This window comes from Pristiophorus japonicus, chromosome 23 (assembly GCF_044704955.1).
Source record: "Pristiophorus japonicus isolate sPriJap1 chromosome 23, sPriJap1.hap1, whole genome shotgun sequence".
NCBI lineage: Eukaryota > Metazoa > Chordata > Chondrichthyes > Pristiophoridae > Pristiophorus > Pristiophorus japonicus.
The window spans coordinates 60,722,875-60,747,418 of NC_091999.1; the positions used below are offsets into that span (position 1 = coordinate 60,722,875).

At 43.6% G+C, this 24,544-nt stretch overlaps 20 non-coding genes across 20 annotated transcripts; all 20 read left to right on the plus strand.

The window, feature by feature from the left end:
- The first annotated feature begins 1,003 nt into the window (after window positions 1–1,003).
- Window positions 1,004–1,075, plus strand: trnad-guc (transfer RNA aspartic acid (anticodon GUC)). Its single transcript has one exon. It is a non-coding gene; the product is annotated as a tRNA-Asp (tRNA).
- Window positions 1,076–1,292: 217 nt separating this feature from the next.
- On the plus strand, window positions 1,293–1,374 carry trnas-aga (transfer RNA serine (anticodon AGA)). Its single transcript has one exon. It is a non-coding gene; the product is annotated as a tRNA-Ser (tRNA).
- Window positions 1,375–2,953: 1,579 nt separating this feature from the next.
- trnad-guc (transfer RNA aspartic acid (anticodon GUC)) lies at window positions 2,954–3,025 on the plus strand. Its single transcript has one exon. It is a non-coding gene; the product is annotated as a tRNA-Asp (tRNA).
- A 217-nt stretch (window positions 3,026–3,242) lies between these two features.
- Window positions 3,243–3,324, plus strand: trnas-aga (transfer RNA serine (anticodon AGA)). The gene has a single exon. It is a non-coding gene; the product is annotated as a tRNA-Ser (tRNA).
- A 1,569-nt stretch (window positions 3,325–4,893) lies between these two features.
- trnad-guc (transfer RNA aspartic acid (anticodon GUC)) lies at window positions 4,894–4,965 on the plus strand. Its single transcript has one exon. It is a non-coding gene; the product is annotated as a tRNA-Asp (tRNA).
- Window positions 4,966–5,182: 217 nt separating this feature from the next.
- On the plus strand, window positions 5,183–5,264 carry trnas-aga (transfer RNA serine (anticodon AGA)). The gene has a single exon. It is a non-coding gene; the product is annotated as a tRNA-Ser (tRNA).
- A 1,580-nt stretch (window positions 5,265–6,844) lies between these two features.
- Window positions 6,845–6,916, plus strand: trnad-guc (transfer RNA aspartic acid (anticodon GUC)). Its single transcript has one exon. It is a non-coding gene; the product is annotated as a tRNA-Asp (tRNA).
- A 217-nt stretch (window positions 6,917–7,133) lies between these two features.
- trnas-aga (transfer RNA serine (anticodon AGA)) lies at window positions 7,134–7,215 on the plus strand. The gene has a single exon. It is a non-coding gene; the product is annotated as a tRNA-Ser (tRNA).
- A 1,580-nt stretch (window positions 7,216–8,795) lies between these two features.
- Window positions 8,796–8,867, plus strand: trnad-guc (transfer RNA aspartic acid (anticodon GUC)). The gene has a single exon. It is a non-coding gene; the product is annotated as a tRNA-Asp (tRNA).
- Window positions 8,868–9,084: 217 nt separating this feature from the next.
- trnas-aga (transfer RNA serine (anticodon AGA)) lies at window positions 9,085–9,166 on the plus strand. The gene has a single exon. It is a non-coding gene; the product is annotated as a tRNA-Ser (tRNA).
- Window positions 9,167–10,746: 1,580 nt separating this feature from the next.
- trnad-guc (transfer RNA aspartic acid (anticodon GUC)) lies at window positions 10,747–10,818 on the plus strand. The gene has a single exon. It is a non-coding gene; the product is annotated as a tRNA-Asp (tRNA).
- Window positions 10,819–11,035: 217 nt separating this feature from the next.
- Window positions 11,036–11,117, plus strand: trnas-aga (transfer RNA serine (anticodon AGA)). Its single transcript has one exon. It is a non-coding gene; the product is annotated as a tRNA-Ser (tRNA).
- Window positions 11,118–12,975: 1,858 nt separating this feature from the next.
- On the plus strand, window positions 12,976–13,057 carry trnas-aga (transfer RNA serine (anticodon AGA)). Its single transcript has one exon. It is a non-coding gene; the product is annotated as a tRNA-Ser (tRNA).
- Window positions 13,058–14,636: 1,579 nt separating this feature from the next.
- On the plus strand, window positions 14,637–14,708 carry trnad-guc (transfer RNA aspartic acid (anticodon GUC)). The gene has a single exon. It is a non-coding gene; the product is annotated as a tRNA-Asp (tRNA).
- Window positions 14,709–14,924: 216 nt separating this feature from the next.
- trnas-aga (transfer RNA serine (anticodon AGA)) lies at window positions 14,925–15,006 on the plus strand. The gene has a single exon. It is a non-coding gene; the product is annotated as a tRNA-Ser (tRNA).
- Window positions 15,007–16,585: 1,579 nt separating this feature from the next.
- On the plus strand, window positions 16,586–16,657 carry trnad-guc (transfer RNA aspartic acid (anticodon GUC)). Its single transcript has one exon. It is a non-coding gene; the product is annotated as a tRNA-Asp (tRNA).
- A 2,154-nt stretch (window positions 16,658–18,811) lies between these two features.
- On the plus strand, window positions 18,812–18,893 carry trnas-aga (transfer RNA serine (anticodon AGA)). The gene has a single exon. It is a non-coding gene; the product is annotated as a tRNA-Ser (tRNA).
- Window positions 18,894–20,472: 1,579 nt separating this feature from the next.
- Window positions 20,473–20,544, plus strand: trnad-guc (transfer RNA aspartic acid (anticodon GUC)). Its single transcript has one exon. It is a non-coding gene; the product is annotated as a tRNA-Asp (tRNA).
- A 217-nt stretch (window positions 20,545–20,761) lies between these two features.
- trnas-aga (transfer RNA serine (anticodon AGA)) lies at window positions 20,762–20,843 on the plus strand. The gene has a single exon. It is a non-coding gene; the product is annotated as a tRNA-Ser (tRNA).
- Window positions 20,844–22,709: 1,866 nt separating this feature from the next.
- Window positions 22,710–22,791, plus strand: trnas-aga (transfer RNA serine (anticodon AGA)). The gene has a single exon. It is a non-coding gene; the product is annotated as a tRNA-Ser (tRNA).
- The last annotated feature ends 1,753 nt before the right edge of the window (window positions 22,792–24,544 follow it).

A 24,544-nucleotide genomic window follows, 5' to 3' on the forward strand; every position in this document is an offset into this window, starting at 1 on the left:
TCGGGTGGATATGAAAGGTCCCAGAGCATTACTCGAAATAGAGTAGGAGTGTTGCCCTCGTGCAAATATTACTAAAAATGTTCGTAAATGCTCACTAAAAGACAATGTGCATTTGTTTGTATGTGGGGTTGGGGTTGAAGCCCAGTTTGTCACAGAGAGAGAATGCAAGCTCTCACAGGGCCAGGATAAACGAGTGGTTATGTCGTTGGCCTTAAACTTCAAAGGGTTTCCACCGTGGGTTCTTCACAACTCCTGGTTTCTATTTATTTTAACACAGATTTCCTCCCATTCTGATCAGTGATGTCCGATTTTCATCGGTTGAATCAACAATTTTCTGTAAATATGTGTCACTCTGAACCGATAATGAAATGAAATTGTGAAATGTATCTGTGTCGCTCGGTCTCTGCCTCTCTCTCTCTCTCCACAGAGCTGTGTATGTGTTTGTATGTCTGAGTCTTTGTCTCTCTCAGTCTGACTCACTCTGTCTGTCCCTGTTTCTCCGTTTGTCTCAGTCTCTCAATCTGTCTCTTTCTCACGGTGCCCACGTCTGTTCCAATGGGATTCTCTCAGATTCTTTGTCTGACTGGCTCTCTCTTTCCCATAATTTCGGTCTGTCGATTTCTTTGCCTGTCTCTGTTAGTCCCTGCCTCTAACCTGAGAAGTATTTCCATCATTTTCTGTTTTAGTCTCTATCTCTTTCTCTCTATCTGTCTCTCTCCTTGTCACTGTCTTTATCATTGTCTTTCTCTCACTCTTTCCCTTTCTCTCTTAACAGATCAAACACACAAATCTCTGTCTCTGTATGTGTTTGCGTCTTTTTCTCACCCAATCTGCCTCTCCTTCTCAGTCTCACACTTTCTGTCTCTCGTTGTCTCTATCTCGGTGTCTGTCTCTCCCTGTTTGTCGGTTTGTCTCTGTCTCTCAATGTGTCTGTCGACTTCTCATGGTGTCCAGTTCTGTTCACAGCTCGATTCCTGCTCCGACAGAGCAGCTTTCCGTCAGTTCCTCGTTAGTATAGTGGTGAGTATCCCCGCCTGTCACGCGGGAGACCGGGGTTCAATTCCCCGACGGGGAGGCAGATGTTTCAAAATGTTGATTTTTACTTCTGTTTCTTGGTAGATACATATTAAAAATTCCAGAGCGAAATCCGAACTGTGAAAATACAGGGAGAGGAGTTTGCCTCTTCCAGATTTTTAGCTGACGGAGACCTTTTCAGGATTCTTTGGCCGTCTGCTGCACAGAGATGGATGACTGAGTTTTTTCTGAGTAACGTTTAACAAGCCAGCGACACAGTAGTCGTGGCCGAGTGGTTAAGGCGATGGACTAGAAATCCATTGGGATTTTCCCGCGCAGGTTCGAATCCAGCCGACTACGATTCTCAGCATTTTTCATTCCATTTCACAATTTAACCAGTTCTCGACCAAACTGATCATGTGATAATTGGAATAACGTCCCACAACTTTCAACACTGACATTTGTTCTCATTTTTATTAATCTGCAATATTCACGATACATCCGATTAAAAAATCGCAACAATCAGTCAAAGTTGCGACAGTGATTCAGCCTGTCTCTCCCTCGAGATGTCTAAGGCAGCTGTGCATGCCCGTTGGTGCGTGTAAATTTTTGGTTATGTGTGTCTCTGTGTCTGTCTATCTCTATTTTTGTCTCTGTGTATGTGCAACTGTCTGTGGAAATCATCACCATGAATTTGGTATGTCCTGGAACTTATAAAAAAGACTTGGGGAAAATAATACGGTTGTGGACTTTTGTATCGGCTTTGGTTCAGTGGCAGCATTCTCGACTGAATCAGGAGTTTGTGTGTTCAAGTCGCACTCCTTGGACTTGAGCATATCATCTTGGCTAACACTCAAGTGCAGCACTTGGGGAATTTTGCAATGTTGAAGCTGTTGACTTTCGGATGAAATGTTAAATTGAAGCTCCGTCTGCACCCTCGGGTGGATATGAAAGGTCCCAGAGCATTACTCGAAACAGAGTAGGAGTGTTGCCCTCGTGTAAATATTACTAAAAATGTTCGTAAATGCTCACTAAAAGACAATGTGCATGTGTTTGTATGTGGGGTTGGGGTTGAAGCCCAGTTTGTCACAGAGACAGAATCCAAGCTCTCACAGGGCCAGGATAAACGAGTGGTTATGTCGTTGGCCTTAAACTCCAAAGGTTTCCACCGTGGGTTCTTCCCCACTCCTGGTTTCTATTTATTTTAACACAGATTTCCTCCCATTCTGATCAGTGATGTCCGATTTTCATCGGTTGAATCAACAATTTTCTGTAAATATGTGTCACTCTGAACCGATAATGAAATGAAATTGTGAAATGTATCTGTGTCGCTCGGTCTCTGCCTCTCTCTCTCTCTCCACAGAGCTGTGTATGTGTTTGTATGTCTGAGTCTTTGTCTCTCTCAGTCTGACTCACTCTGTCTGTCCCTGTTTCTCCGTTTGTCTCAGTCTCTCAATCTGTCTCTTTCTCACGGTGCCCACGTCTGTTCCAATGGGATTCTCTCAGATTCTTTGTCTGACTGGCTCTCTCTTTCCCATCATTTCGGTCTGTCCATTTCTTTGCCTGTCTCTGTTAGTCCCTGCCTCTAAACTGAGAAGTATTTCCATCATTTTCTGTTTTAGTCTCTATCTCTTTCTCTCTATCTGTCTCTCTCCTTGTCACTGTCTTTATCATTGTCTTTCTCTCACTCTTTCCCTTTCTCTCTTAATAGATCAAACACACAAATCTCTGTCTCTGTATGTGTTTGCGTCTTTTTCTCACCCAATCTGCCTCTCCTTCTCAGTCTCACACTTTCTGTCTCTCGTTGTCTCTATCTCGGTGTCTGTCTCTCCCTGTTTGTCGGTTTGTCTCTGTCTCTCAATGTGTCTGTCGACTTCTCATGGTGTCCAGTTCTGTTCACAGCTCGATTCCGGCTCCGACAGAGCAGCTATCCGTCAGTTCCTCGTTAGTATAGTGGTGAATATCCCCGCCTGTCACGCGGGAGACCGGGGTTCAATTCCCTGATGGGGAGGCAGATGTTTCAAAATGTTGATTTTTACTTCTGTTTCTTGATAGATACATATTAAAAATTCCAGAGCGAAATCCGAACTGTGAAAATACAGGGAGAGGAGTTTGCCTCTTCCAGATTTTTAGCTGACGGAGACCTTTTCAGGATTCTTTGGCCGTCTGCTGCACAGAGATGGATGACTGAGTTTTTTCTGAGTAACGTTTAAAAAGCCAGCGACACAGTAGTCGTGGCCGAGTGGTTAAGGCGATGGACTAGAAATCCATTGGGATTTTCCCGCGCAGGTTCGAATCCTGCCGACTACGATTCTCAGCATTTTTCATTCCATTTCATAATTTAACCAGTTGTCGACCAAACTGATCATGTGATAATTGGAATAACGTCCCACAACTTTCAACACTGACATTTGTTCTCATTTTTATTAATCTGCAATATTCACGATACATCCGATTAAAAAATCGCAACAATCAGTCAAAGTTGCGACAGTGATTCAGCCTGTCTCTCCCTCGAGATGTCAAAGGCAGCTGTGCATGCCCGTTGGTGCGTGTAAATTTTTGGTTATGTGTGTCTCTGTGTCTGTCTATCTCTATTTTTGTCTCTGTGTATGTGCAACTGTCTGTGGAAATCATCACCATGAATTTGGTATGTCCTGGAACTTATAAAAAAGACTTGGGGAAAATAATACGGTTGTGGACTTTTGTATCGGCTTTGGTTCAGTGGCAGCATTCTCGACTGAATCAGGAGTTTGTGTGTTCAAGTCGCACTCCTTGGACTTGAGCATATCATCTTGGCTAACACTCAAGTGCAGCACTTGGGGAATTTTGCAATGTTGAAGCTGTTGACTTTCGGATGAAATGTTAAATTGAAGCTCCGTCTGCACCCTCGGGTGGATATGAAAGGTCCCAGAGCATTACTCGAAACAGAGTAGGAGTGTTGCCCTCGTGTAAATATTACTAAAAATGTTCGTAAATGCTCACTAAAAGACAATGTGCATGTGTTTGTATGTGGGGTTGGGGTTGAAGCCCAGTTTGTCACAGAGACAGAATCCAAACTCTCACAGGGCCAGGATAACCGAGTGGTTATGTCGTTGGCCTTAAACTTCAAAGGGTTTCCACCGTGGGTTCTTCCTCACTCCTGGTTTCTATTTATTTTAACACAGATTTCCTCCCATTCTGATCAGTGATGTCCGATTTTCATCGGTTGAATCAACAATTTTCTGTAAATATGTGTCACTCTGAACCGATAATGAAATGAAATTGTGAAATATATCTGTGTCGCTCGGTCTCTGCCTCTCTCTCTCTCTCCACAGAGCTCTGTATGTGTTTGTATGTCTGAGTCTTTGTCTCTCTCAGTCTGACTCACTCTGTCTGTCCCTGTTTCTCCGTTTGTCTCAGTCTCTCAATCTGTCTCTTTCTCACGGTGCCCACGTCTGTTCCAATGGGATTCTCTCAGATTCTTTGTCTGACTGGCTCTCTCTTTCCCATCATTTCGGTCTGTGCATTTCTTTGCTTGTCTCTGTTAGTCCCTGCCTCTAACCTGAGAAGTATTTCCATCATTTTCTGTTTTAGTCTCTATCTCTTTCTCTCTATCTGTCTCTCTCCTTGTCACTGTCTTTATCATTGTCTTTCTCTCACTCTTTTCCTTTCTCTCTTAATAGATCAAACACACAAATCTCTGTCTCTGTATGTGTTTGAGTGTTTTTCTCACCCAATCTGCCTCTCCTTCTCAGTCTCACACTTTCTGTCTCTCGTTGTCTCTATCTCGGTGTCTGTCTCTCCCTGTTTGTCGGTTTGTCTCTGTCTCTCAATGTGTCTGTCGACTTCTCATGGTGTTCAGTTCTGTTCACAGCTCGATTCCTGCTCCGACAGAGCAGTTCCTCGTTAGGATAGTGGTGAGTATCCCCGCCTGTCACGCGGGAGACCGGGGTTCAATTCCCCGATGGGGAGGCAGATGTTTCAAAATGTTGATTTTTACTTCTGTTTCTTGGTAGATACATATTAAAAATTCCAGAGCGAAATCCGAACTGTGAAAATACAGGGAGAGGAGTTTGCCTCTTCCAGATTTTTAGCTGACGGAGACTTTTTCAGGATTCTTTGGCCGTCTGCTGCACAGAGATGGATGACTGAGTTTTTTCTGAGTAACGTTTAAAAAGCCAGCGACACAGTAGTCGTGGCCGAGTGGTTAAGGCGATGGACTAGAAATCCATTGGGATTTTCCCGCGCAGGTTCGAATCCTGCCGACTACGATTCTCAGCATTTTTCATTCCATTTCACAATTTAACCAGTTCTCGACCAAACTGATCATGTGATAATTGGAATAACGTCCCACACCTTTCAACACTGACATTTGTTCTCATTTTTATTAACCTGCAATATTCACGATACATCCGATTAAAAAATCGCAACAATCAGTCAAAGTTGCGACAGTGATTCAGCCTGTCTCTCACTCGAGATGTCTAAGGCAGCTGTGCATGCCCGTTGGTGCGTGTAAATTTTTGGTTATGTGTGTATCTGTGTCTGTCTATCTCTATTTTTGTCTCTGTGTATGTGCAACTGTCTGTGGAAATCATCACCATGATTTTGGTATGTCCTGGAACTTATAAAAAAGACTTGGGGAAAATAATACGGTTGTGAACTTTTGTATCGGCTTTGGTTCAGTGGCAGCATTCTCGACTGAATCAGGAGTTTGTGTGTTCAAGTCGTACTCCTTGGACTTGAGCATATCATCTTGGCTAACACTCAAGTGCAGCACTTGGGGAATTTTGCAATGTTGAAGCTGTTGACTTTCGGATGAAATGTTAAATTGAAGCTCCGTCTGCACCCTCGGGTGGATATGAAAGGTCCCAGAGCATTACTCGAAATAGAGTAGGAGTGTTGCCCTCGTGTAAATATTACTAAAAATGTTCGTAAATGCTCACTAAAAGACAATGTGCATTTGTTTGTATGTGGGGTTGGGGTTGAAGCCCAGTTTGTCACAGAGAGAGAATGCAAGCTCTCACAGGGCCAGGATAAACGAGTGGTTATGTCGTTGGCCTTAAACTTCTAAGGGTTTCCACCGTGGGTTCTTCACAACTCCTGGTTTCTATTTATTTTAACACAGATTTCCTCCCATTCTGATCAGTGATGTCCGATTTTCATCGGTTGAATCAACAATTTTCTGTAAATATGTGTCACTCTGAACCGATAATGAAATGAAATTGTGAAATGTATCTGTGTCGCTCGGTCTCTGCCTCTCTCTCTCTCTCCACAGAGCTGTGTATGTGTTTGTATGTCTGAGTCTTTGTCTCTCTCAGTCTGACTCACTCTGTCTGTCCCTGTTTCTCCGTTTGTCTCAGTCTCTCAATCTGTCTCTTTCTCACGGTGCCCACGTCTGTTCCAATGGGATTCTCTCAGATTCTTTGTCTGACTGGCTCTCTCTTTCCCATCATTTCGGTCTGTCGATTTCTTTGCCTGTCTCTGTTAGTCCCTGCCTCTAACCTGAGAAGTATTTCCATCATTTTCTGTTTTAGTCTCTATCTCTTTCTCTCTATCTGTCTCTCTCCTTGTCACTGTCTTTATCATTGTCTTTCTCTCACTCTTTCCCTTTCTCTCTTAACAGATCAAACACACAAATCTCTGTCTCTGTATGTGTTTGCGTCTTTTTCTCACCCAATCTGCCTCTCCTTCTCAGTCTCACACTTTCTGTCTCTCGTTGTCTCTATCTCGGTGTCTGTCTCTCCCTGTTTGTCGGTTTGTCTCTGTCTCTCAATGTGTCTGTCGACTTCTCATGGTGTCCAGTTCTGTTCACAGCTCGATTCCTGCTCCGACAGAGCAGCTTTCCGTCAGTTCCTCGTTAGTATAGTGGTGAGTATCCCCGCCTGTCACGCGGGAGACCGGGGTTCAATTCCCCGACGGGGAGGCAGATGTTTCAAAATGTTGATTTTTACTTCTGTTTCTTGGTAGATACATATTAAAAATTCCAGAGCGAAATCCGAACTGTGAAAATACAGGGAGAGGAGTTTGCCTCTTCCAGATTTTTAGCTGACGGAGACCTTTTCAGGATTCTTTGGCCGTCTGCTGCACAGAGATGGATGACTGAGTTTTTTCTGAGTAACGTTTAACAAGCCAGCGACACAGTAGTCGTGGCCGAGTGGTTAAGGCGATGGACTAGAAATCCATTGGGATTTTCCCGCGCAGGTTCGAATCCAGCCGACTACGATTCTCAGCATTTTTCATTCCATTTTACAATTTAACCAGTTCTCGACCAAACTGATCATGTGATAATTGGAATAACGTCCCACAACTTTCAACACTGACATTTGTTCTCATTTTTATTAATCTGCAATATTCACGATACATCCGATTAAAAAATCGCAACAATCAGTCAAAGTTGCGACAGTGATTCAGCCTGTCTCTCCCTCGAGATGTCTAAGGCAGCTGTGCATGCCCGTTGGTGCGTGTAAATTTTTGGTTATGTGTGTCTCTGTGTCTGTCTATCTCTATTTTTGTCTCTGTGTATGTGCAACTGTCTGTGGAAATCATCACCATGAATTTGGTATGTCCTGGAACTTATAAAAAAGACTTGGGGAAAATAATACGGTTGTGGACTTTTGTATCGGCTTTGGTTCAGTGGCAGCATTCTCGACTGAATCAGGAGTTTGTGTGTTCAAGTCGCACTCCTTGGACTTGAGCATATCATCTTGGCTAACACTCAAGTGCAGCACTTGGGGAATTTTGCAATGTTGAAGCTGTTGACTTTCGGATGAAATGTTAAATTGAAGCTCCGTCTGCACCCTCGGGTGGATATGAAAGGTCCCAGAGCATTACTCGAAATAGAGTAGGAGTGTTGCCCTCGTGTAAATATTACTAAAAATGTTCGTAAATGCTCACTAAAAGACAATGTGCATTTGTTTGTATGTGGGGTTGGGGTTGAAGCCAAGTTTGTCACAGAGAGAGAATGCAAGCTCTCACAGGGCCAGGATAAACGAGTGGTTATGTCGTTGGCCTTAAACTTCAAAGGGTTTCCACCGTGGGTTCTTCACAACTTCTGGTTTCTATTTATTTTAACACAGATTTCCTCCCATTCTGATCAGTGATGTCCGATTTTCATCGGTTGAATCAACAATTTTCTGTAAATATGTGTCACTCTGAACCGATAATGAAATGAAATTGTGAAATGTATCTGTGTCGCTCGGTCTCTGCCTCTCTCTCTCTCTCCACAGAGCTGTGTATGTGTTTGTATGTCTGAGTCTTTGTCTCTCTCAGTCTGACTCACTCTGTCTGTCCCTGTTTCTCCGTTTGTCTCAGTCTCTCAATCTGTCTCTTTCTCACGGTGCCCACGTCTGTTCCAATGGGATTCTCTCAGATTCTTTGTCTGACTGGCTCTCTCTTTCCCATCATTTCGGTCTGTCCATTTCTTTGCCTGTCTCTGTTAGTCCCTGCCTCTAACCTGAGAAGTATTTCCATCATTTTCTGTTTTAGTCTCTATCTCTTTCTCTCTATCTGTCTCTCTCCTTGTCACTGTCTTTATCATTGTCTTTCTCTCACTCTTTCCCTTTCTCTCTTAATAGATCAAACACACAAATCTCTGTCTCTGTATGTGTTTGCGTCTTTTTCTCACCCAATCTGCCTCTCCTTCTCAGTCTCACACTTTCTGTCTCTCGTTGTCTCTATCTCGGTGTCTGTCTCTCCCTGTTTGTCGGTTTGTCTCTGTCTCTCAATGTGTCTGTCGACTTCTCATGGTGTCCAGTTCTGTTCACAGCTCGATTCCTGCTCCGACAGAGCAGCTTTCCGTCAGTTCCTCGTTAGTATAGTGGTGAGTATCCCCGCCTGTCACGCGGGAGACCGGGGTTCAATTCCCCGACGGGGAGGCAGATGTTTCAAAATGTTGATTTTTACTTCTGTTTCTTGGTAGATACATATTAAAAATTCCAGAGCGAAATCCGAACTGTGAAAATACAGGGAGAGGAGTTTGCCTCTTCCAGATTTTTAGCTGACGGAGACCTTTTCAGGATTCATTGGCCGTCTGCTGCACAGAGATGGATGACTGAGTTTTTTCTGAGTAACGTTTAACAAGCCAGCGACACAGTAGTCGTGGCCGAGTGGTTAAGGCGATGGACTAGAAATCCATTGGGATTTTCCCGCGCAGGTTCGAATCCAGCCGACTACGATTCTCAGCATTTTTCATTCCATTTCACAATTTAACCAGTTCTCGACCAAACTGATCATGTGATAATTGGAATAACGTCCCACAACTTTCAACACTGACATTTGTTCTCATTTTTATTAATCTGCAATATTCACGATACATCCGATTAAAAAATCGCAACAATCAGTCAAAGTTGCGACAGTGATTCAGCCTGTCTCTCCCTCGAGATGTCTAAGGCAGCTGTGCATGCCCGTTGGTGCGTGTAAATTTTTGGTTATGTGTGTCTCTGTGTCTGTCTATCTCTATTTTTGTCTCTGTGTATGTGCAACTGTCTGTGGAAATCATCACCATGAATTTGGTATGTCCTGGAACTTATAAAAAAGACTTGGGGAAAATAATACGGTTGTGGACTTTTGTATCGGCTTTGGTTCAGTGGCAGCATTCTCGACTGAATCAGGAGTTTGTGTGTTCAAGTCGCACTCCTTGGACTTGAGCATATCATCTTGGCTAACACTCAAGTGCAGCACTTGGGGAATTTTGCAATGTTGAAGCTGTTGACTTTCGGATGAAATGTTAAATTGAAGCTCCGTCTGCACCCTCGGGTGGATATGAAAGGTCCCAGAGCATTACTCGAAACAGAGTAGGAGTGTTGCCCTCGTGTAAATATTACTAAAAATGTTCGTAAATGCTCACTAAAAGACAATGTGCATGTGTTTGTATGTGGGGTTGGGGTTGAAGCCCAGTTTGTCACAGAGACAGAATCCAAGCTCTCACAGGGCCAGGATACACGAGTGGTTATGTCGTTGGCCTTAAACTTCAAAGGGTTTCCACCGTGGGTTCTTCCCCACTCCTGGTTTCTATTTATTTTAACACAGATTTCCTCCCATTCTGATCAGTGATGTCCGATTTTCATCGGTTGAATCAACAATTTTCTGTAAATATGTGTCACTCTGAACCGATAATGAAATGAAATTGTGAAATGTATCTGTGTCGCTCGGTCTCTGCCTCTCTCTCTCTCTCCACAGAGCTGTGTATGTGTTTGTATGTCTGAGTCTTTGTCTCTCTCAGTCTGACTCACTCTGTCTGTCCCTGTTTCTCCGTTTGTCTCAGTCTCTCAATCTGTCTCTTTCTCACGGTGCCCACGTCTGTTCCAATGGTATTCTCTCAGATTCTTTGTCTGACTGGCTCTCTCTTTCCCATCATTTCGGTTTGTCCATTTCTTTGCCTGTCTCTGTTAGTCCCTGCCTCTAACCTGAGAAGTATTTCCATCATTTTCTGTTTTAGTCTCTATCTCTTTCTCTCTATCTGTCTCTCTCCTTGTCACTGTCTTTATCATTGTCTTTCTCTCACTCTTTCCCTTTCTCTCTTAATAGATCAAACACACAAATCTCTGTCTCTGTATGTGTTTGCGTCTTTTTCTCACCCAATCTGCCTCTCCTTCTCAGTCTCACACTTTCTGTCTCTCGTTGTCTCTATCTCGGTGTCTGTCTCTCCCTGTTTGTCGGTTTGTCTCTGTCTCTCAATGTGTCTGTCGACTTCTCATGGTGTCCAGTTCTGTTCACAGCTCGATTCCGGCTCCGACAGAGCAGCTATCCGTCAGTTCCTCGTTAGTATAGTGGTGAATATCCCCGCCTGTCACGCGGGAGACCGGGGTTCAATTCCCTGATGGGGAGGCAGATGTTTCAAAATGTTGATTTTTACTTCTGTTTCTTGATAGATACATATTAAAAATTCCAGAGCGAAATCCGAACTGTGAAAATACAGGGAGAGGAGTTTGCCTCTTCCAGATTTTTAGCTGACGGAGACCTTTTCAGGATTCTTTGGCCGTCTGCTGCACAGAGATGGATGACTGAGTTTTTTCTGAGTAACGTTTAAAAAGCCAGCGACACAGTAGTCGTGGCCAAGTGGTTAAGGCGATGGACTAGAAATCCATTGGGATTTTCCCGCGCAGGTTCGAATCCTGCCGACTACGATTCTCAGCATTTTTCATTCCATTTCATAATTTAACCAGTTCTCGACCAAACTGATCATGTGATAATTGGAATAACGTCCCACAACTTTCAACACTGACATTTGTTCTCATTTTTATTAATCTGCAATATTCACGATACATCCGATTAAAAAATCGCAACAATCAGTCAAAGTTGCGACAGTGATTCAGCCTGTCTCTCCCTCGAGATGTCAAAGGCAGCTGTGCATGCCCGTTGGTGCGTGTAAATTTTTGGTTATGTGTGTCTCTGTGTCTGTCTATCTCTATTTTTGTCTCTGTGTATGTGCAACTGTCTGTGGAAATCATCACCATGAATTTGGTATGTCCTGGAACTTATAAAAAAGACTTGGGGAAAATAATACGGTTGTGGACTTTTGTATCGGCTTTGGTTCAGTGGCAGCATTCTCGACTGAATCAGGAGTTTGTGTGTTCAAGTCGCACTCCTTGGACTTGAGCATATCATCTTGGCTAACACTCAAGTGCAGCACTTGGGGAATTTTGCAATGTTGAAGCTGTTGACTTTCGGATGAAATGTTAAATTGAAGCTCCGTCTGCACCCTCGGGTGGATATGAAAGGTCCCAGAGCATTACTCGAAACAGAGTAGGAGTGTTGCCCTCGTGTAAATATTACTAAAAATGTTCGTAAATGCTCACTAAAAGACAATGTGCATGTGTTTGTATGTGGGGTTGGGGTTGAAGCCCAGTTTGTCACAGAGACAGAATCCAAACTCTCACAGGGCCAGGATAACCGAGTGGTTATGTCGTTGGCCTTAAACTTCAAAGGGTTTCCACCGTGGGTTCTTCCTCACTCCTGGTTTCTATTTATTTTAACACAGATTTCCTCCCATTCTGATCAGTGATGTCCGATTTTCATCGGTTGAATCAACAATTTTCTGTAAATATGTTTCACGCTGAACCGATAATGAAATGAAATTGTGAAATGTATCTGTGTCGCTCGGTCTCTGCCTCTCTCTCTCTCTCCACAGAGCTGTGTATGTGTTTGTATGTCTGAGTCTTTGTCTCTCTCAGTCTGACTCACTCTGTCTGTCCCTGTTTCTCCGGTTGTCTCAGTCTCTCAATCTGTCTCTTTCTCACGGTGCCCACGTCTGTTCCAATGGGATTCTCTCAGATTCTTTGTCTGACTGGCTCTCTCTTTCCCATCATTTCGGTCTGTGCATTTCTTTGCTTGTCTCTGTTAGTCCCTGCCTCTAACCTGAGAAGTATTTCCATCATTTTCTGTTTTAGTCTCTATCTCTTTCTCTCTATCTGTCTCTCTCCTTGTCACTGTCTTTATCATTGTCTTTCTCTCACTCTTTCCCTTTCTCTCTTAATAGATCAAACACACAAATCTCTGTCTCTGTATGTGTTTGAGTGTTTTTCTCACCCAATCTGCCTCTCCTTCTCAGTCTCACACTTTCTGTCTCTCGTTGTCTCTATCTCGGTGTCTGTCTCTCCCTGTTTGTCGGTTTGTCTCTGTCTCTCAATGTGTCTGTCGACTTCTCATGGTGTTCAGTTCTGTTCACAGCTCGATTCCTGCTCCGACAGAGCAGTTCCTCGTTAGGATAGTGGTGAGTATCCCCGCCTGTCACGCGGGAGACCGGGGTTCAATTCCCTGATGGGGAGGCAGATGTTTCAAAATGTTGATTTTTACTTCTGTTTCTTGGTAGATACATATTAAAAATTCCAGAGCGAAATCCGAACTGTGAAAATACAGGGAGAGGAGTTTGCCTCTTCCAGATTTTTAGCTGACGGAGACTTTTTCAGGATTCTTTGGCCGTCTGCTGCACAGAGATGGAGGACTGAGTTTTTTCTGAGTAACGTTTAAAAAGCCAGCGACACAGTAGTCGTGGCCGAGTGGTTAAGGCGATGGACTAGAAATCCATTGGGATTTTCCCGCGCAGGTTCGAATCCTGCCGACTACGATTCTCAGCATTTTTCATTCCATTTCACAATTTAACCAGTTCTCGACCAAACTGATCATGTGATAATTGGAATAACGTCCCACACCTTTCAACACTGACATTTGTTCTCATTTTTATTAACCTGCAATATTCACGATACATCCGATTAAAAAATCGCAACAATCAGTCAAAGTTGCGACAGTGATTCAGCCTGACTCTCACTCGAGATGTCTAAGGCAGCTGTGCATGCCCGTTGGTGCGTGTAAATTTTTGGTTATGTGTGTATCTGTGTCTGTCTATCTCTATTTTTGTCTCTGTGTATGTGCAACTGTCTGTGGAAATCATCACCATGATTTTGGTATGTCCTGGAACTTATAAAAAAGACTTGGGGAAAATAATACGGTTGTGAACTTTTGTATCGGCTTTGGTTCAGTGGCAGCATTCTCGACTGAATCAGGAGTTTGTGTGTTCAAGTCGTACTCCTTGGACTTGAGCATATCATCTTGGCTAACACTCAAGTGCAGCACTTGGGGAATTTTGCAATGTTGAAGCTGTTGACTTTCGGATGAAATGTTAAATTGAAGCTCCGTCTGCACCCTCGGGTGGATATGAAAGGTCCCAGAGCATTACTCGAAACAGAGTAGGAGAGTTGCCCCGTGTAAATATTCCTCAAAATGTTCGTAAATGCTCACTAAAAGACTATGTGCATGTGTTTGTATGTGGGGTTGGGGTTGAAGCCCAGTTTGTCACAGAGACAGAATCCAAACTCTCACAGGGCCAGGATAACCGAGTGGTTATGTCGTTGGCCTTAAAATTCAAAGGGTTTCCACCGTGGGTTCTTCCCCACTCCTGGTTTCTATTTATTTTAACACAGATTTCCTCCCATTCTGATCAGTGATGTCCGATTTTCATCGGTTGAATCAACAATTTTCTGTAACTATGTGTCACTCTGAACCGATAATGAAATGAAATTGTGAAATGTATCTGTGTCGCTCGGTCTCTGCCTCTCTCTCTCTCTCCACAGAGCTGTGTATGTGTTTGTATGTCTGAGTCTTTGTCAATCTCAGTCTGACTCACTCTGTCTGTCCCTGTTTCTCCGTTTGTCTCAGTCTCTCAATCTGTCTCTTTCTCACGGTGCCCACGTCTGTTCCAATGGGATTCTCTCAGATTCTTTGTCTGACTGGCTCTCTCTTTCCCATCATTTCGGTCTGTCCATTTCTTTGCCTGTCTCTGTTAGTCCCTGCCTCTAACCTGAGAAGTATTTCCATCATTTTCTGTTTTAGTCTCTATCTCTTTCTCTCTATCTGTCTCTCTCCTTGTCACTGTCTTTATCATTGTCTTTCTCTCACTCCTTCCCTTTCTCTCTTAATAGATCAAACACACAAATCTCTGTCTCTGTATGTGTTTGCGTCTTTTTCTCACCCAATCTGCCTCTCCTTCTCAGTCTCACACTTTCTGTCTCTCGTTGTCTCTATCTCGGTGTCTGTCTCTCCCTGTTTGTCGGTTTGTCTCTGTCTCTCAATGTGTCTGTCGACTTCTCATGGTGTTCAGTTCTGTTCACAGCTCGATTCCGGCTCCGACAGAGCAGCTATCCGTCAGTTCCTCGTTAGTATAGTGGTGAGTATCCCCGCCTGTCACGCGGGAGACCGGGGTTCAATTCCCCGACGGGGAGGCAGATGTTTCAAAATGTTGATTTTTACTTCTGTTTCTTGGTAGTTACATATTAAAAATTCCAGAGCGAAATCGAACTGTGAAAATACAGGGAGAGGAGTTTGCCTCTTCCAGATTTTTAGCTGACGGAGACTTTTTCAGGATTCTTTGGCCGTCTGCTGCACAGAGATGGATGACTGAGTTTTTTCTGAGTAACGTTTAAAAAGCCAGCGACACAGTAGTCGTGGCCGAGTGGTTAAGGCGATGGACTAGAAATCCATTGGGATTTTCCCGCTAAGGTTCGAATCCTGCCGACTACGATTCTCAGCATTTTCATTCCATTTCACAATTTAACCAGTTCTCTACCAAACTGATCATGTGAGAATTGGAATAACGTCCCACACCTTTCAACACTGACATTTGTTCTCATTTTTATTAATCTGCAATATTCACGATACATCCGATTAAAAAATCGCAACAATCAGTCAAAGTTGCGACAGTGATTCAGCCTGTCTATCCCTCGAGATGTCTAAGGCAGCTGTGCATGCCCGTTGGTGCGTGTAAATTTTTGGTTATGTGTGTCTCTGTGTCTGTCTATCTCTATTTTTGTCTCTGTGTATGTGCAACTGTCTGTGGAAATCATCACCATGAATTTGGTATGTCCTGGAACTTATAAAAAAGACTTGGGGAAAATAATACGGTTGTGAACTTTTGTATCGGCTTTGGTTCAGTGGCAGCATTCTCGACTGAATCAGGAGTTTGTGTGTTCAAGTCGCACTCCTTGGACTTGAGCATATCATCTTGGCTAACACTCAAGTGCAGCACTTGGGGAATTTTGCAATGTTGAAGCTGTTGACTTTCGGATGAAATGTTAAATTGAAGCTCCGTCTGCACCCTCGGGTGGATATGAAAGGTCCCAGAGCATTACTCGAAACAGAGTAGGAGTGTTGCCCTCGTGTAAATATTACTAAAAATGTTCGTAAATGCTCACTAAAAGACAATGTGCATGTGTTTGTATGTGGGGTTGGGGTTGAAGCCCAGTTTGTCACAGAGACAGAATCCAAACTCTCACAGGGCCAGGATAACCGAGTGGTTATGTCGTTGGCCTTAAACTTCAAAGGGTTTCCACCGTGGGTTCTTCCTCACTCCTGGTTTCTATTTATTTTAACACAGATTTCCTCCCATTCTGATCAGTGATGTCCGATTTTCATCGGTTGAATCAACAATTTTCTGTAAATATGTTTCACGCTGAACCGATAATGAAATGAAATTGTGAAATGTATCTGTGTCGCTCGGTCTCTGCCTCTCTCTCTCTCTCCACAGAGCTGTGTATGTGTTTGTATGTCTGAGTCTTTGTCACTCTCAGTCTGACTCACTCTGTCTGTCCCTGTTTCTCCGTTTGTCTCAGTCTCTCAATCTGTCTCTTTCTCACGGTGCCCACGTCTGTTCCAATGGGATTCTCTCAGATTCTTTGTCTGACTGGCTCTCTCTTTCCCATCATTTCGGTCTGTCCATTTCTTTGCCTGTCTCTGTTAGTCCCTGCCTCTAACCTGAGAAGTATTTCCATCATTTTCTGTTTTAGTCTCTATCTCTTTCTCTCTATCTGTCTCTCTCCTTGTCACTGTCTTTATCATTGTCTTTCTCTCACTCCTTCCCTTTCTCTCTTAATAGATCAAACACACAAATCTCTGTCTCTGTATGTGTTTGCGTCTTTTTCTCACCCAATCTGCCTCTCCTTCTCAGTCTCACACTTTCTGTCTCTCGTTGTCTCTATCTCGGTGTCTGTCTCTCCCTGTTTGTCGGTTTGTCTCTGTCTCTCAATGTGTCTGTCGACTTCTCATGGTGTCCAGTTCTGTTCACAGCTCGATTCCGGCTCCGACAGAGCAGCTATCCGTCAGTTCCTCGTTAGTATAGTGGTGAGTATCCCCGCCTGTCACGCGGGACACCGGGGTTCAATTCCCCGACGGGGAGGCAGATGTTTCAAAATGTTGATTTTTACTTCTGTTTCTTGGTAGTAACATATTAAAAATTCCAGAGCGAAATCGAACTGTGAAAATACAGGGAGAGGAGTTTGCCTCTTCCAGATTTTTAGCTGACGGAGACTTTTTCAGGATTCTTTGGCCGTCTGCTGCACAGAGATGGTTGACTGAGTTTTTTCTGAGTAACGTTTAAAAAGCCAGCGACACAGTAGTCGTGGCCGAGTGGTTAAGGCGATGGACTAGAAATCCATTGGGGTTTTCCCGCTGAGGTTCGAATCCTGCCGACTACGATTCTCAGCATTTTCATTCCATTTCACAATTTAACCAGTTCTCTACCAAACTGATCATGTGAGAATTGGAATAACGTCCCACACCTTTCAACACTGACATTTGTTCTCATTTTTATTAATCTGCAATATTCACGATACATCCGATTAAAAAATCGCAACAATCAGTCAAAGTTGCGACAGTGATTCAGCCTGTCTATCCCTCGAGATGTCTAAGGCAGCTGTGCATGCCCGTTGGTGCGTGTAAATTTTTGGTTATGTGTGTCTCTGTGTCTGTCTATCTCTATTTTTGTCTCTGTGTATGTGCAACTGTCTGTGGAAATCATCACCATGAATTTGGTATGTCCTGGAACTTATAAAAAAGACTTGGGGAAAATAATACGGTTGTGAACTTTTGTATCGGCTTTGGTTCAGTGGCAGCATTCTCGACTGAATCAGGAGTTTGTGTGTTCAAGTCGCACTCCTTGGACTTGAGCATATCATCTTGGCTAACACTCAAGTACAGCACTTGGGGAATTTTGCAATGTTGAAGCTGTTGACTTTCGGATGAAATGTTAAATTGAAGCTCCGTCTGCACCCTCGGGTGGATATGAAAGGTCCCAGAGCATTACTCGAAACAGAGTAGGAGTGTTGCCCTCGTGTAAATATTACTAAAAATGTTCGTAAATGCTCACTAAAAGACAATGTGCATGTGTTTGTATGTGGGGTTGGGGTTGAAGCCCAGTTTGTCACAGAGACAGAATCCAAACTCTCACAGGGCCAGGATAACCGAGTGGTTATGTCGTTGGCCTTAAACTTCAAAGGGTTTCCACCGTGGGTTCTTCCTCACTCCTGGTTTCTATTTATTTTAACACAGATTTCCTCCCATTCTGATCAGTGATGTCCGATTTTCATCGGTTGAATCAACAATTTTCTGTAAATATGTGTCACTCTGAACCGATAATGAAATGAAATTGTGAAATATATCTGTGTCGCTCGGTCTCTGCCTCTCTCTCTCTCTCCACAGAGCTCTGTATGTGTTTGTATGTCTGAGTCTTTGTCTCTCTCAGTCTGACTCACTCTGTCTGTCCCTGTTTCTCCGTTTGTCTCAGTCTCTCAATCTGTCTCTTTCTCACAGTGCCCACGTCTGTTCCAATGGGATTCTCTCAGATTCTTTGTCTGACTGGCTCTCTCTTTCCCATCATTTCGGTCTGTGCATTTCTTTGCTTGTCTCTGTTAGTCCCTGCCTCTAACCTGAGAAGTATTTCCATCATTTTCTGTTTTAGTCTCTATCTCTTTCTCTCTATCTGTCTCTCTCCTTGTCACTGTCTTTATCATTGTCTTTCTCTCACTCTTTTCCTTTCTCTCTTAATAGATCAAACACACAAATCTCTGTCTCTGTATGTGTTTGAGTGTTTTTCTCACCCAATCTGCCTCTCCTTCTCAGTCTCACACTTTCTGTCTCTCGTTGTCTCTATCTCGGTGTCTGTCTCTCCCTGTTTGTCGGTTTGTCTCTGTCTCTCAATGTGTCTGTCGACTTCTCATGGTGTTCAGTTCTGTTCACAGCTCGATTCCTGCTCCGACAGAGCAGTTCCTCGTTAGGATAGTGGTGAGTATCCCCGCCTGTCACGCGGGAGACCGGGGTTCAATTCACCGACGGGGAGGCAGATGTTTCAAAATGTTGATTTTTACTTCTGTTTCTTGGTAGTTACATATTAAAAATTCCAGAGCGAAATCGAACTGTGAAAATACAGGGAGAGGAGTTTGCCTCTTCCAGATTTTTAGCTGACGGAGACTTTTTCAGGATTCTTTGGCCGTCTGCTGCACAGAGATGGATGACTGAGTTTTTTCTGAGTAACGTTTAAAAAGCCAGCGACACAGTAGTCGTGGCCGAGTGGTTAAGGCGATGGACTAGAAATCCATTGGGATTTTCCCGCTAAGGTTCGAATCCTGCCGACTACGATTCTCAGCATTTTCATTCCATTTCACAATTTAACCAGTTCTCTACCAAACTGATCATGTGAGAATTGGAATAACGTCCCACACCTTTCAACACTGACATTTGTTCTCATTTTTATTAATCTGCAATATTCACGATACATCCGATTAAAAAATCGCAACAATCAGTCAAAGTTGCGACAGTGATTCAGCCTGTCTCTCCCTCGAGATGTCTAAGGCAGCTATGCATGCCCGTTGGTGCGTGTAAATTTTTGGTTATGTGTGTCTCTGTGTCTGTCTATCTCTATTTTTGTCTCTGTGTATGTGCAACTGTCTGTGGAAATCATCACCATGAATTTGGTATGTCCTGGAACTTATAAAAAAGACTTGGGGAAAATAATACGGTTGTGAACTTTTGTATCGGCTTTGGTTCAGTGGCAGCATTCTCGACTGAATCAGGAGTTTGTGTGTTCAAGTCGCACTCCTTGGACTTGAGCATATCATCTTGGCTAACACTCAAGTGCAGCACTTGGGGAATTTTGCAATGTTGAAGCTGTTGACTTTCGGATGAAATGTTAAATTGAAGCTCCGTCTGCACCCTCGGGTGGATATGAAAGGTCCCAGAGCATTACTCGAAACAGAGTAGGAGTGTTGCCCTCGTGTAAATATTACTAAAAATGTTCGTAAATGCTCACTAAAAGACAATGTGCATGTGTTTGTATGTGGGGTTGGGGTTGAAGCCCAGTTTGTCACAGAGACAGAATCCAAACTCTCACAGGGCCAGGATAACCGAGTGGTTATGTCGTTGGCCTTAAACTTCAAAGGGTTTCCACCGTGGGTTCTTCCTCACTCCTGGTTTCTATTTATTTTAACACAGATTTCCTCCCATTCTGATCAGTGATGTCCGATTTTCATCGGTTGAATCAACAATTTTCTGTAAATATGTTTCACGCTGAACCGATAATGAAATGAAATTGTGAAATGTATCTGTGTCGCTCGGTCTCTGCCTCTCTCTCTCTCTCCACAGAGCTGTGTATGTGTTTGTATGTCTGAGTCTTTGTCTCTCTCAGTCTGACTCACTCTGTCTGTCCCTGTTTCTCCGTTTGTCTCAGTCTCTCAATCTGTCTCTTTCTCACGGTGCCCACGTCTGTTCCAATGGGATTCTCTCAGATTCTTTGTCTGACTGGCTCTCTCTTTCCCATCATTTCGGTCTGTGCATTTCTTTGCCTGTCTCTGTTAGTCCCTGCCTCTAACCTGAGAAGTATTTCCATCATTTTCTGTTTTAGTCTCTATCTCTTTCTCTCTATCTGTCTCTCTCCTTGTCACTGTCTTTATCATTGTCTTTCTCTCACTCTTTCCCTTTCTCTCTTAATAGATCAAACACACAAATCTCTGTCTCTGTATGTGTTTGAGTGTTTTTCTCACCCAATCTGCCTCTCCTTCTCAGTCTCACACTTTCTGTCTCTCGTTGTCTCTATCTCGGTGTCTGTCTCTCCCTGTTTGTCGGTTTGTCTCTGTCTCTCAATGTGTCTGTCGACTTCTCATGGTGTCCAGTTCTGTTCACAGCTCGATTCCTGCTCCGACAGAGCAGCTGTCCGTCAGTTCCTCGTTAGTATAGTGGTGAGTATCCCCGCCTGTCACGCGGGAGACCGGGGTTCAATTCCCCGATGGGGAGGCAGATGTTTCAAAATGTTGATTTTTACTTCTGTTTCTTGGTAGATACATATTAAAAATTCCAGAGCGAAATCCGAACTGTGAAAATACAGGGAGAGGAGTTTGCCTCTTCCAGATTTTTAGCTGACGGAGACTTTTTCAGGATTCTTTGGCCGTCTGCTGCACAGAGATGGATGACTGAGTTTTTTCTGAGTAACGTTTAAAAAGCCAGCGACACAGTAGTCGTGGCCGAGTGGTTAAGGCGATGGACTAGAAATCCATTGGGATTTTCCCGCGCAGGTTCGAATCCAGCCGACTACGATTCTCAGCATTTTTCATTCCATTTCACAATTTAACCAGTTCTCTACCAAACTGATCATGTGATAATTGGAATAACGTCCCACACCTTTCAACACTGACATTTGTTCTCATTTTTATTAACCTGCAATATTCACGATACATCCGATTAAAAAATCGCAACAATCAGTCAAAGTTGCGACAGTGATTCAGCCTGTCTCTCACTCGAGATGTCTAAGGCAGCTGTGCATGCCCGTTGGTGCGTGTAAATTTTTGGTTATGTGTGTCTCTGTGTCTGTCTATCTCTATTTTTGTCTCTGTGTATGTGCAACTGTCTGTGGAAATCATCACCATGATTTTGGTATGTCCTGGAACTTATAAAAAAGACTTGGGGAAAATAATACGGTTGTGAACTTTTGTATCGGCTTTGGTTCAGTGGCAGCATTCTCGACTGAATCAGGAGTTTGTGTGTTCAAGTCGTACTCCTTGGACTTGAGCATATCATCTTGGCTAACACTCAAGTGCAGCACTTGGGGAATTTTGCAATGTTGAAGCTGTTGACTTTCGGATGAAATGTTAAATTGAAGCTCCGTCTGCACCCTCGGGTGGATATGAAAGGTCCCAGAGCATTACTCGAAACAGAGTAGGAGAGTTGCCCCGTGTAAATATTCCTCAAAATGTTCGTAAATGCTCACTAAAAGACTATGTGCATGTGTTTGTATGTGGGGTTGGGGTTGAAGCCCAGTTTGTCACAGAGACAGAATCCAAACTCTCACAGGGCCAGGATAACCGAGTGGTTATGTCGTTGGCCTTAAACTTCAAAGGGTTTTCCACCGTGGGTTCTTCCCCACTCCTGGTTTCTATTTATTTTAACACAGATTTCCTCCCATTCTGATCAGTGATGTCCGATTTTCATCGGTTGAATCAACAATTTTCTGTAAATATGTGTCACTCTGAACCGATAATGAAATGAAATTGTGAAATGTATCTGTGTCGCTCGGTCTCTGCCTCTCTCTCTCTCTCCACAGAGCTGTGTATGTGTTTATATGTCTGAGTCTTTGTCTCTCTCAGTCTGACTCACTCTGTCTGTCCCTGTTTCTCCGTTTGTCTCAGTCTCTCAATCTGTCTCTTTCTCACGGTGCCCACGTCTGTTCCAATGGGTTCTCTCAGATTCTTTGTCTGACTGGCTGTCTCTTTCCCATCATTTCGGTCTGTCCATTTCCTTGCCTGTCTCTGTTATTCCCTGCCTCTAACCTGAGAAGTATTTCCATCATTTTCTGTTTTAGTCTCTATCTCTTTCTCTCTATCTGTCTCTCTCCTTGTCACTGTCTTTATCATTGTCTTTCTCTCACTCTTTCCCTTTCTCACTTAATAGATCAAACACACAAATCTCTGTCTCTGTATGTGTTTGCGTCTTTTTCTCACCCAATCTGCCTCTCCTTCTCAGTCTCACACTTTCTGTCTCTCGTTGTCTCTATCTCGGTGTCTGTCTCTCCCTGTTTGTCGGTTTGTCTCTGTCTCTCAATGTGTCTGTCGACTTCTCATGGTGTCCTGTTCTGTTCACAGCTCGATTCCTGCTCCGACAGAGCAGCTATCCGTCTGTTCCTCGTTAGTATAGTGGTGAGTATCCCTGCCTGCCACGCGGGAGACCGGCGTTCAATTCCCCGACGGGGAGGCAGATGTTTCAAAATGTTGATTTTTACTTCTGTTTCTTGGTAGATACATATTAAAAATTCCAGAGCGAAATCGAACTGTGAAAATACAGGTAGAGGAATTTGCCTCTTCCAGATTTTGAGCTAACGGAGACTTTTCAGGATTCTTTGGCCGTCTGCTGCACAGAGATGGATGACTGAGTTTTTTCTGAATAACGTTCAAAAAGCAAGCGACACAGTAGTCGTGGCCGAGTGGTTACGGCGATGGACTAGAAATCCATTGGGATTTTCCCGCGCAGGTTCGAATCCTGCCGACTACGATTCGCAGCATTTTTCATTTCATTTCACAATTTAACCAGTTCTCGAACAAACTGATCATGTGATAATTGGAATAACGTCCCACACCTTTCAACATTGACATTTGTTCTCATTTTTATTAATCTGCAATATTCACGATACATCCGATTAAAAAATCGCAACAATCAGTCAAAGTTGCGACTGTGATTCAGCCTGTCTATCCCGCGAGATGTCTGAGGCATCTGCGTATGCCCGTTTTGCGTGTACATTTTTGGTTATGTGTGTCTCTGTGTCTGTCTATCTCTATTTTTGTCTCTGTGTATGTGCAACTGTCTGTGGAAATCATCACCATGAATTTGGTATGTCCTGGAACTTATAAAAAGGACTTGGGGAAAATAATACGGTTGTGAACTTTTGTATCGGCTTTGGTTCAGTGGCAGCATTCTCGACTGAATCAGGAGTTTGTGTGTTCAAGTCGCACTCCTTGGACTTGAGCATATCATCTTGGCTAACACTCAAGTGCAGCACTTGGGGAATTTTGCAATGTTGAAGCTGTTGACTTTCGGATGAAATGTTAAATTGAAGCTCCGTCTGCACCCTCGGGTGGATATGAAAGGTCCCAGAGCATTACTCGAAACAGAGTAGGAGTGTTGCCCTCGTGTAAATATTACTAAAAATGTTCGTAAATGCTCACTAAAAGACAATGTGCATGTGTTTGTATGTGGGGTTGGGGTTGAAGCCCAGTTTGTCACAGAGACAGAATCCAAACTCTCACAGGTCCAGGATAACCGAGTGGTTATGTCGTTGGCCTTAAACTTCAAAGGGTTTCCACCGTGGGTTCTTCCCCACTCCTGGTTTCTATTTATTTTAACACAGATTTCCTCCCATTCTGATCAGTGATGTCCGATTTTCATCGGTTGAATCAACAATTTTCTGTAAATATGTGTCACTCTGAACCGATAATGAAATGAAATTGTGAAATATAGCTGTGTCGCTCGGTCTCTGCCTCTCTCTCTCTCTCCACAGAGCTGTGTATGTGTTTATATGTCTCAGTCTTTGTCTCTCTCAGTCTGACTCACTCTGTCTGTCCCTGTTTCTCCGTTTGTCTCAGTCTCTCAATCTGTCTCTTTCTCACGGTGCCCACGTCTGTTCCAATGGGTTCTCTCAGATTCTTTGTCTGACTGGCTCTCTCTTTCCCATCATTTCGGTCTGTCCATTTCTTTGCCTGTCTCTGTTATTCCCTGCCTCTAACCTGAGAAGTATTTCCATCATTTTCTGTTTTAGTCTCTATCTCTTTCTCTCTATCTGTCTCTCTCCTTGTCACTGTCTTTATCATTGTCTTTCTCTCACTCTTTCCCTTTCTCTCTTAATAGATCAAACACACAAATCTCTGTCTCTGTATGTGTTTGCGTCTTTTTCTCACCCAATCTGCCTCTCCTTCTCAGTCTCACACTTTCTGTCTCTCGTTGTCTCGATCTCGGTGTCTGTCTCTCCCTGTTTGTCGGTTTGTCTCTGTCTCTCAATGTGTCTGTCGACTTCTCATGGTGTCCTGTTCTTTTCACAGCTCGATTCCTACTCCGACAGAGCAGCTATCCGTCAGTTTCTCGTTAGTATAGTGGTGAATATCCCCGCCTGTCACGCGGGAGACCGGGGTTCAATTCCCTGATGGGGAGGCAGATGTTTCAAAATGTTGATTTTTACTTCTGTTTCTTGGTAGATACATATTAAAAATTCCAGAGCGAAATCCGAACTGTGAAAATACAGGGAGAGGAGTTT